At 37.8% G+C, this 11,640-nt stretch overlaps 1 protein-coding gene and 1 pseudogene across 1 annotated transcript in view; one reads left to right on the top strand and one right to left on the bottom strand.

Moving 5' to 3' along the window:
- Positions 1–11,640, bottom strand: part of LOC102873517 (piggyBac transposable element-derived protein 5-like) — a 184,399-nt gene that overhangs the window by 141,622 nt on the left and 31,137 nt on the right. The window lies entirely within an intron of this gene.
- On the top strand, positions 192–778 carry LOC102844346 (annotated as a pseudogene).

Here is an 11,640-nt window from a genome sequence, read left to right as displayed (position 1 = left end):
GTCTATGTTCAGCTTTTTGAAAAAGTGCTTCTGACTTCCAGAGCAGTTGTTTTGGGGACTGATTTATTGATTGATTTTCTTTAAAGTACTGAAGAGGTCTCTGGTGGCCCCAGCCAGTAAGAGGAGTTCCGTGTGTCACTTCAGATGGAGGGAGAAGAGGCAGTGGGAGCTGTGTGACCACCCAGGTGTGTGAGATGACTGCTGACCTTTCTGATTCCTGTGGGCCTGATTGTAAAGGAGACCCAAAGAGCAACACTGCCAAGCCAGATACAGATTACCCACTTTGCATGCTTTTTTGTGGAGACTGTTCATTACCAGTCAAGTACTGTGAATACATGCTAGATGTTGCTAAATGCAGACAATGGTTAGAAAAGACTTTTCCAAAGGAGTTTGCAAAACTCAGAGTAGGAAATTCCCCCAAACAAGAAGGTGGAATTAGTGAGGCTCAAGGAATGACAGAAGGTAAGGAAAAACAAAAAAGGTGGAAGGAGTCAGATAAAGCAAAAAAAGAATGTATCCTAAAAAGGTGACAATTGTCAAAATTCCTAGAACAAAGAAGAAATACATAACTAGAGTGTGTGGCCTTGAAAACTTTGAATTAGATCTTAAAGAAGCACACAAAGGTTTTTCTCAGAAATTCTCCTGTGGTGCCTCACTCATGGAGGAGATTGGGATCATAATTCAGTAAGATTTTACAAATGACATAATCGGTGTCATTCAGAAGTGGCTGGAGATGGGTGATGACAGCACTGAAGATACTGGAGAAGTAAAGAAGTGATGTTGAAAACATTTTTGTATTTAATAATCTGAACTGAGAGTCGAAATTACCAAGGAGAAGGAGGACTTTTACAAGTATATATCTATTTATTTATAGATTTATTATAAACTGTGGCCAACCCTTGTCCTTGGTGTTTTCACTATTCCATACATGGCTGCTTGTTTGTTTTGTTGGGGGACAGACTTGTATGAATAGACATGAAATAGAATTTTAATGAAATAAAAATTTTTGATCATTTGGTACTGAAAAAATTAATAAAGTACTAAAGAGAAGGCCATCAGTTTATATAGGTTACTCTGTGTCTGTTCAAAGCCACAGTATTTTCAATCATCTTTGCAACTGAAAGTTAGACAATATCCAAAGAAGACCAAAGATGAATTGATGTTTTCAAAGTGTGTGTTGATGAAGAGTACTGAATATTCCATGAACTGCAAGACGATCAAAAAGCATGTCTTGAAGGAAGCACAATCAGATTGTTTCTTACAGGGAAAGATGGTGAAACTTCATCTCACATACTTGTTAGGAGGGGAGAGTCCTTGGAAAAAGACATGCTGAGAAAGGTGGAGGGTCTTCAAAAGAGAAGAAGACCCTCAAAGACTGATTGACACAGTGACTAAAACAACTGGCTAGAGCATGCTGGAGAGCATATGGATGGAAGAGGATTTTAAAAAAATATTAATAAAACATGGAAACACTTAAAATGTCCATTTAGGTAGGAAGAGCAGGGGTTGGGATGGAGAAAGGGAGGCAAGGAGAAGGCTGAGGAGAAAAAGGTGATATGCAAAAAAGAGAATATCAGGATTAGAACAATTATCACAGCAAATGCAGAAATTAATAAAAGAATTAAAAAAAAAACAAACAAAAACAACCCCACATGTAAACAAATTTGAAAACCTTAGCAGAAACCCTATAATTCACTAGAGCTTCCCAGGAGAAAAATGGGTATCCTTATTCATTGTCCAGGTCTCAGATGCATAGCTAGTAAACAGAAAGACTGCGGCCTGAATCAGACGCAACTTAGTCCTCAAACTGACATCACTACTCCTCAATAATTTGGACAGGTCTCTAACTGCAGATTTCCCCAGGGCAATGTGTCTCCTTATTTCCTGACTGCTTGTACGAAGAGTGTTAATTGTGGATCCAGGCAAGACGAAGCTGTTGAGTTTCAATCTCTTCTTCATTCATTCTGACACAGTGCCTATTGGTCCAGTGGTAAGAATCTTTGTTTTCTTGATATTGAGAAGCAATCCAAACTGAAGGATGCATCCTTGATCTTCTGCAACATGTGCAGTCTTCCTCATTTTCAGCAAGCAATAATGTGAAAATTCTTAAAACTCTTAATCTCAACTTTTAAGAATGTCAATTTATTTTATTCTTTTTATGAAGCCAAATATAATCTCAGTTCCCAAATTTGATAAAGATGAGTTGGGAGCAGGAGGAGAGGAAAGACTATTAAGAAATCTGATTTATGATTGATTAATTTGAAGTTTGCTATATACAGAAGCTTGTTGGCTGGGAGTGGTGAGCAGTAGGGTGGAATGTTGATTCATTCATGGGGTTGCTATGAGTCGTCTATAATTCGATGGCACTTAACAACAACAATATAAAGCAACAGCAAACTACAAAATTTAGCCATCAAGCAAATGAATATATATTTTTAATAAAAATTTAATCATTTAGTCTTCAACAACTCTGTAAAATAGAAAGTATTTCCTTTTTCCTTTTCTAAATTTTATTTATTTCCATTCATTTATTGTTGCAAAGTGTGCAAATGAATATATTTTTAAGATCAGTCTGTTTCCTTCAGAACACTGAGTAGCTCAAGACCAACATATCAATAAAATTCCCTTTCATTAACAAATTAAACAAATAAAACACACACACACACACACACACATACACACAAAACAACCAAAAACCAAACCCAAAATCCTATAGTATTAGAGCAAGAGGTGCTAATAAAGCACCTTTTAAAAACTTTTTTACAGCATTCTTTCCACTTATTTTTTTCTCCATTCATTCATTCATTGTTGCACATTTTCCTCCTTCCCACACTTTCCCTCGTTCATTTTTCTCTTTGAAAAGAAAAAAGAAATTCTTTAATTTTTATACAGTGCCCCCAAGTCCACAGTCCACTTTACTATGCATTTCTTCTTCTGTAAACTTGTCATGAAAATAATACCTAATCCTAAAGCACCTATTTAATAACAGTTTAGCACTCATTCCTTACAGAAACTAAGTAAAAATATGAATAAATGCACTGGTCAAGTCAGTTCCAACTCACAGTGTCTCTCTAACGTGTTACTAATCCTTAAGAGAGGAGACTGCTCATTTTTGCCCCCATGGAAGATTGGTGAATTTGAACTTCGTATGGTGTCATCGTTGTTACGTGCTATGAAAGAAATCATGACTTGTAGCGATGCTATGACAGCAGATCTGAACTCTGCCCTATTCGGTGCCATCGTCATCATTCCTGCTATACTTGAGCTCACTGCTCCAGCCACTGTGACAAGCTCATCAAGGGTCTTCCCCTATTTCGCTTACCCTCCATTTTTCCAAACACTGTTTTGTTTTCCAGAGTCTGGCCACTCCTGGCAATATGCCCAGAGTATGATATCAAATAAGGGCATAATTCACAACACATTATCAAAGAAAGCTAGGCAGAAAATGAAATACAGAAGAAAGGAGGCAAGAGTGGAGAATTCAAGCAAAAAGGAGAAAAGGAGCTTAAACTATATTTTTAAAACTTTTGGTAATATGTTAATGCATGTAAAAACTATGTACTTCATGTGTATTTTCCCCCGTCATGTGCATTTTTAAGACTGTACACAATGATAAAACAAGTACCAAGAAAAAGTACTCTTCTTGATTTTAACCTTTAACTCCACATGCTTTCCTGCTACTAGATTTCCAAGTAAAAACATATGGTTGTAAATGTTAATGTTAGCTCTGCTCTCTATCAGACATGGGACTCACTGTCGCACGAAAAGTCAGAACTGAGGCCCATCCACCCTGTCCCACCTAGGACTGGACTCCTGGCTTACTAAGCGCACACATGCCAGAGTGCCACACTTTGGAGTGTGGAAGGAGTAGGGAGTTTAGGAGATAATCCTTTGTTATTCTTGGTGGTGTTTGCCTCTTTCATTCTTACTGTGGCTCACATGCTTTTAATTAATGGGCACCCCACTCCTATATTCACTTGGGACCTAGGGCATCTTTTAGAACAATACCTTTTAACACTGCACGGTATTTTTTTTTTAAATTTTATATTGGCTTGCTTACAAAGTTTGTACACATTATGTTTTACATTATTCTTCATTTACATTGTGTTTCATACACTCATTCCCATTCATTATGGTTTGTTTTTGTGAGTTTTCCCCCCTTTTCTTTTTGTGTACCATCAAGTCGGATCAGACTGGCACAGGAGATTGTCCCTCCTTCTCCAGTGGAGCATCTAGTGGATTCAAATTGCATGCCTTCGGGATTGCAGTGCAGTTTCTTGACTCTAGGCCACTGGAACTCCCTCCATTCATTATGTTTTATAAATTTATTCACCATTATACTATGCCCACCATTACCCTGTCTTTTCAGGTCCCTGATGAATCATTCCCAATTTTTTACCCCTCCCTCCACCCTGTGCTAACTTGTGATTTCGCCTCTCCCCATCCTCACCCATCTACTCCCACCTTCTCCCTCCCTTGGGTCCCCATGCATGTTTTACTAGTTATCCTATTTTTTACAATAATGGTCTTCTGGTCGTATTTGCCATTATGAGACTGAGTTCACTTAGTATAATGTTCTCCAGCCTTTCCAAAGTTATGTAGTACTTTTTAAAATTTTATTTGTTGCCCCTGAGTGATGCACAGTATTCCATTGTGTGAATGTACCACAATTTTTCTATCCATTCAGTTGTGTTTTGACATTTGGGCTGTTTTCATGTTCTTGTGATGGTGAATAATTCACCTATGAACACTGGTGTACAAATCTCCATTTTGTATGTCAGGTCTAGTTTCCTTGGGGTATACTCCTTGGAGTGGAATAGCTGGGTCATACAGAGTTTCTATGTTCAGTTTTTTTAAGGAAAACGCCAAACTACCTTCCAGAGTTGGTTGTACCATTTTCTAATCCCACCAACAGTGTTCTCACCTCTCCACATTCTCTCCAATATTTATTGCTTGCTGCCCTACTGAGGTGAGATGGCATCCTATTGTGGTTTTGATTTGCATCTTTCGTATTGCCAGTGATTGTGAACATTTCTTTATTTGTTGGTCATCCAAATGTCTTCCTCTGTGAAGAGTCTCTCCTTTTCTTTAGCCCATATTGTAAATGGATTATCAGTCTTTTTCTTCTGGAGGCCCAGGAGTATTCTGTAAACTTTTGTTATAAGACTTTTGTTTGAGATGGTGTTGTCAAATGTTCTTTCCTAGTTGGTAGGTTTTCTACTAGAAAAAGTTTTTTACGTAGACAGGGATTTAATCTTTAGAAGGTCCCATTCATCAATTTTTTCATCTCCAGATTGTGCATTTCTCTGGCTGTATTTGTTAGCCTCTTTATACCCTAGACCTTCTAAGCTTAGTCCATTTGTCTCTTATGAACTTTATGGTTTTGGGCTTTAGTCCCAGGTCTCTAATAAACTTTGAATTGATTTTTGTGTATGGTGTGAGGTATCGATCCTATTTCAACTTTCTGCAGCTGGCAGTCCAGTTTTGCCAGGATCATTTGTTGAAGAGATTGACATTTCCCCATCTGATAGGTTTTATTTCCTTGTTGATATCAGTTGACCATAGATAGATAAGTCGATTTCTGGATTCTTGATTCTGTGCCTGTCAGTACCATGCTGTTTTGGTTACTACTGCTTTGTAGTAGGATTTGAGGTCAGGAAGTGCTATGCCTCCGAATTCATTTTTGTTTTTCAGAAATGCTTTTGTTTATTCGGGGTCTCTTTCCTCTTCAAATTAACTTGACAATTTCCTTTTTGATCTCCTTGAAAAATGAATTTGGTATTGGTATTGGGATTGTAGGACCAGTCCTTGGAGAGGCACATCATGCTAGGGAGGATGGAGGGGCAGCGCAAGAGAGGAAGACCCTTGATGAGACGGACTGATTCAGTGACTAGGGTAATGGGAGTAGGTGTTTCAGGGACAATAAGATTGGCACAAGATAGAGCACAGTTTAGGGCTGTTGTAAATAGAGTTGTTATGAGTTGGAGGTGACTCAACAGCATAAAACAACAACAACTGGGATTGTATTAAATATGTAGATTGCTTTTGGTAAGACTATCATTTTTATAATATTGAGTCTTCCTATTCATGAAGAAGGGCATATTTTTCCATTTATTTAGGTCTTTTATTGTGTTTTGCAAAAGTATTTTGTACTTTTCTTTGTACAGGTCTTTTGTGTCTCTAGTTTGGTTCATTCCCAAGTATCTCAATTTGTGGTTGGCTATTGTAAATGGTATTGCTTTCTTAGTTTCTGTCTCTGAGTTACTATAGAGGAATCCCAGTGACTTCTGGATATTGATCTTATATCTTGCCACTATATTAAATTGGTCCACTGGCCCTAATAGGGTGTGTGTGTGTGTGTGTGTGTGTGTGTGTGTGTGTTTTGGTTGAAGCTTTGGGGTTTTCTGTGTATACTATCATATCTGCATATAGTGACAGTTCAACCATCTCTCTGCAAACGTATATGCCTTTTATTTCCTTCTCTTTTCATATTGCCCTTGCAAGTAGTTCCAACACAATACTGAATAGAAGTGGTGACAGTGGAAATCTTTTTCTGGTCCCTGTTCACAAGGAAAATGCTTTTAGTCTTTCTGCACTGAGAATGTACGCTACAATTTCTTGAGGACTACATGCCCTCATCCTGGGACCCATACCATTAGAAGGCTGGATTTTCTCCTGTATTTCTCAAATCCCAGTTTCTCACATGGGTCTGATGACTAGTTATTGTTGTTGTTAGGTGTTACTGAGTCCAGTACAACTCACAGCAACCCTGTGAATAAACAACATACCTGAATTTTGTCCTAACCTGTGGCATCTTCATCATCTCTGACATGCTTGAGCCCACTAATGAAGGCACTGTGTCAATCTGTCTTGTTAGGGGTCTTATTCTCCTTCATTGACATTTCATCTTTCCAAGCATGATGTTTCTTTCCAAGGAATAGTCTTGCCTAGTTATATGTCTAAAGTATGAGAGATAAAGCCTTATTTACCTTCAGGGAGTACCCCTGCACATTCTCCAAGATATGCTGCTATGTATACCCTCAAGTCAGAACCAACCCATAGTTGACATACCAGCAGGTTTTCAGAGACAGTAAGTTGCACAGGAAAAGACTGCCCATCCTACTCCCACAAAGTGGCTGGAAGAGTCAAACCATCTGCCGTCAAAGTACAGCTTCTTACTACCAGGCCACTAGAGCTCCCCTCTCTAAGATATGGGTACTCAAAATAGATTTGTCACATGACTACAGTATCTTGATGAGGTGAGAAAATGATTTTGAAAACTCTTCTTCTATCTTTTGCTTTAGCTTCATACACAAATTTAGAAATGTCTAACCCTATTACAGGCAAACCAATTGTGTAAGGAAATACTGGTAAAGAAGAACATCCTTTGTCCTCTCCCTTGAGAGTAGGCTCATCTATCGCTCTTTATCCCAAACTAAACCAGTTGCCATGGAGTAGATTCCATCTCATGGGGATCCTTTGTGTGTATACGGTACAACTGCTCCACAGGACTTTTCATGGCTATGACCTTTAAGAAACAGGTCATTAAGTCTTGCTTCTGAGGCACATCTGGGTGGTCTAAAGAGCCAACTTTCTGGTTGGTAGGCCAATACTTAATCATTTGTATCACCCAAAGACTTACATTACTCTTAGGAGTAAAAAAAAAATATCTCAGGCTGACAAAGAACAAAGTGGAACAGGTTCTTTGCTGAGAACTTTCTATGTCACATGCTGCATGATCCCAGTTGGTACCTGGATCAGACTCTCAGAGAAGATGTCAATTTGGGAACACAGCTGATACTGGGACACAAGAAAGGTCTCTAAAGCTCTTAGCACCTTATCATGGTACCTTCCTGAGAAAGTGGACCAAAGGCAGTTCTCTTCACTCCTCTCACTAACATAAGACACACACATAATTAGACAATGTCATAGATAGACTCTTTCAACTATTCCAGTGTCTCTGACATAATTCCCATCTCAGAAATTTATAGGATTTTCTTTTAAAATATTTTTATTTATTTTTGACTGTACTTTTTTATTTTAAATCTGAAAATGTATATGTCAAAGTTGTATCTTTTCTCCATATTTATTCAATCGGTATGCTTAGCAAATTATTTGAGAAGCTGGACTATAAGAAGAAAATGGCTTCACGACTACAGGAAGAATAAACAACCACCTGCAGTATGCAGATGACACAACTTTGCTTGCAGAGAACAACGAGGACCTGAAGCACTTGCTACAGAAGATGATCAAAGACTCCATTCTTTGGTATGGGAAAATATGAAAGTTGTCAACAATTTCTTATTACTTGGATCCAGAATCAACACCCTTGGTACCAGCAGACAAGAATCAAAAGGTGTGCTGCATTGGAGAAATATGCTGTCAATGACCCCTCCAAGGGGCTAAAGAGCAAAGATGTAAGTTTAAAAATGAAGGCATGCCTGATCCAAGCCAAGTTATTTTCAGCTACTTCCTCTGCATCTGAAAGTTGGACAATGAATAAACAGAAGAAGAATCTATACCTTTGAATTATATTGTTTTAAGAGTATTGCATATACTATGCTGTCATTGATATATGCCATCAAGTCAACTACAACACACAACAACCCTGAACAATAGTTCTGAGACCTGTCATTTCCAGAACCGACTCACCATCTCCAACACACCTGCTCCTACTACCAGTCACTGTGTCAATTTGCCTCATCCAAGGTCTTCCTCCTGCCTCTATCCTTCCGAGAATAATGTCTTTCTCCAAAGACTGTTACCTCCTGGGAACAAAATCTTTGCCTCCAAGGAACAACTTGGTTTCAGCCTGTCTAGTATAGATCTGTTTGTTTTCTTGGCAGTCCATGGTATATTCACTGTTTTTGTCCTGCACCACAACTTGAAGGCATTGATTTTTCTTCTGTCATCCTTATTCACTGTCTAGCTCTAATTTCCAGGTGCACAGCAAGCAAATGAGAAGACCATGGCCTTAATCAAGCACACCTTAGTCTCTAGACAGACATTATTGCTCTTTAGCACTTTGGAGAGGTCTTTGACAGCAGTCTTTCTAAGGCAGCACATCTTTTGATTTCCTGAGGGCTGGTGGCAAGTGTTGGTTGTGGATCTGAGCAAGATTAAACTGTTAACAACCTCAATCTTTTCTCAGTCTATCATGATGCTGTCACTTGGCCCAGTGGTGAGAATCTTTTTTTTCCTTGATGTTGACATGCAATTGAAAACTGAAGTCCTTGATGCAGGATTGAAGACTGCAGTCCTTGATCTTCCGCAGCAATGCTTCAAGTCCTCCGCAGTTTTGGTGAGCAAAGTTATATCATCTGAACAATGCAGGTTGTTGAAGAATCATTCTTCAATCCTGATGACACATTATTCTTTAAAGAGTACAGCTCCTAAAAGATCTGTTCAGCATATAGATTGAAAAGATATAGAGGAAGGATATATCCCTGACACATTCCTTTCTTGATTTTGAACCCTGCAGTTTCCTTGCTCTGTTCAGACAAGAGCTTCTTGCTCTAAGAATAGGTTTTGCATGAGCATACTGGGATTCCTATTCTTCTCAATACTGGACACAATTTGCAGTGATCTACATAGTCAAATGCCTTTGCATAGTCAATAAAACATAGATATCCTTCTGGTACGCTCAGATTTCAGGCAAGATCTATTTGATATTGGCAATGATATCCCTAGTGCCATAGCCTCTTGTAAATCCAGCTTGTATTTCTTGTAGTACTCTGTTGATACACTGGTCTGGTCTGGTATTTTTAGATAAAATCTTCAGCAAGATTTTGCTTGCGTGACATAACAGTAATATTGTTCGAGAACTTACACTCTGTTGGGTCACCTTTTTTTGAAATGGGAATAATTATGGATCTCTTCTAGTCAATTGGCCAGGTAGTTATTCTCCAGATTTCTTGGCACAACCTAGTAAGTATATCCAGGGCTGCATATGTTTGCAGAAATATGTTAACCAGATATCCATCGATTCCAGGTCTTTTTCCTTTTGACAATTCCCTCTAAGCAGCTTGAACTTCCTTCTTTATTACCACTATTTCTTGATCATATACTGTTTCATTCAATTGCCCTGTGTCAGCCAATTCTTTTTAGTACAGTGACTGTGTATTCCTTCTATCTTCTTTGATGTTTCCTTGATCATTAACTATTTTGCCCATAGCATCTTAAAAGTATTACAACTCAAGGTTTGAATTTGTTCTTCAGTTCCTTCAGCTTAAAAAATGCCAAGCCAAGTAGATTTATTTTTATTTTCTTTTTATTCTACTAGTTTACTTATGAAATTTGAATACACTGTTTTTAACAAATTTTTTCAATTTCCCTCTGACTCCAGATCTTACAGTATTTTGTTGTAATACTTTGCTTTATCTTCATAAGCTGCTCTATGAAACCTTTTGTTCAATTCTTTAACTTCCTAATTTATTCCATTTGTTTTGACTTCTAGGCATTTTAGTGCAATATTTAGAGTCTCTTTCGACATCCATTTTGGTCTTTTCTTCCTCCTCTATCTTTATAATGAACTTTTGTATTCTTCATGGATGATATTCTTAATATCATCCCACAGCTCATAAGGTCTTCATTTACAAATGTTTAAGGCTTCAAACCTGTTCTTGAGATAATATTAAATTGGGGTGGGATAGGCTCAAGATCATCTTTTCATCCTTACGGGTTTGTTTTCACTTTATTTAGCAAGTTACTGCCTTTGAAAACTCAATGAAGGGTCAACCATAGTCACTTCCAATTCAATGGTACACAATAACAGAGACACAAAAGACCTACATAAGGAAAACTACCAAACACAACTACAAAAAAAAAATAGAAGACCTAATCAAATGAAGAAATATTCAGTGTTCATAGAAAGGAAGACTCAACATTGTGAAAATGACAAAGCTACCCAAAAGCAATCTACAGGTTCAATGCAATCCCAACACAAGATACCAATCTCACTCTTCAAGGCAATGGAAAAGGAAACTTCCAATTTCACTGGGAAAAGAAATCCAGAATAAGCAAAGTTCTTCTGAAAACAAAAACAAAACCCAAAGTTGGAGGCATTATATTCTCTAATCTTAACATTTACTACATATACCAGCTATCCCATTGCTTGGAATATACCCAAGAAAATGAGAACTGAGGCTCAAACAGAAACTTGTACACCAGTGTTCATAGTAGTGTTATTCACCATTGCAAGAACATGGAAACAGCCTAGATGTCCAACCGCAAACAAATGGTTTGAGAAGTTGTGGTACCTTCCTACAATGGAATACTATGCAGCACATAGGAGCTGTAGGAGCAATCGTTTTGTAAATTACTACTTAACTTGTGAAGAACTGGATAACATTATGCTGAATGAACCAACTCAGTCCCACAAGGACAAATAATGTATAAAACCATTATTATAGAATGAGTATGAGGATCCAAGGTGGAAGGGAGGAGGAAATAGAGTGGTGATGATACGGGGGTTTGGTGTTAATCATAGGTTGCACAATTCAATGGATAGGTGGGGTGAAGGAAATGAGAAGAATCTTTTGTGAAAACCAATGTATTCAAACTTTGTAAATAAATCAGAGTAATAAAAAAAATAAAAGTATACATCATTTTACATTAATTTATATTTTATAAAAATAAAAG

Source organism: Elephantulus edwardii, unplaced genomic scaffold (assembly GCF_000299155.1).
Source record: "Elephantulus edwardii isolate Elephantulus edwardi_28Jun2011 unplaced genomic scaffold, EleEdw1.0 scaffold00071, whole genome shotgun sequence".
Taxonomy (NCBI): Eukaryota; Metazoa; Chordata; class Mammalia; order Macroscelidea; family Macroscelididae; genus Elephantulus; species Elephantulus edwardii.
Note: the sequence above shows the minus strand (reverse complement) of the source record. Positions and strands in the feature narration are given on the sequence as shown.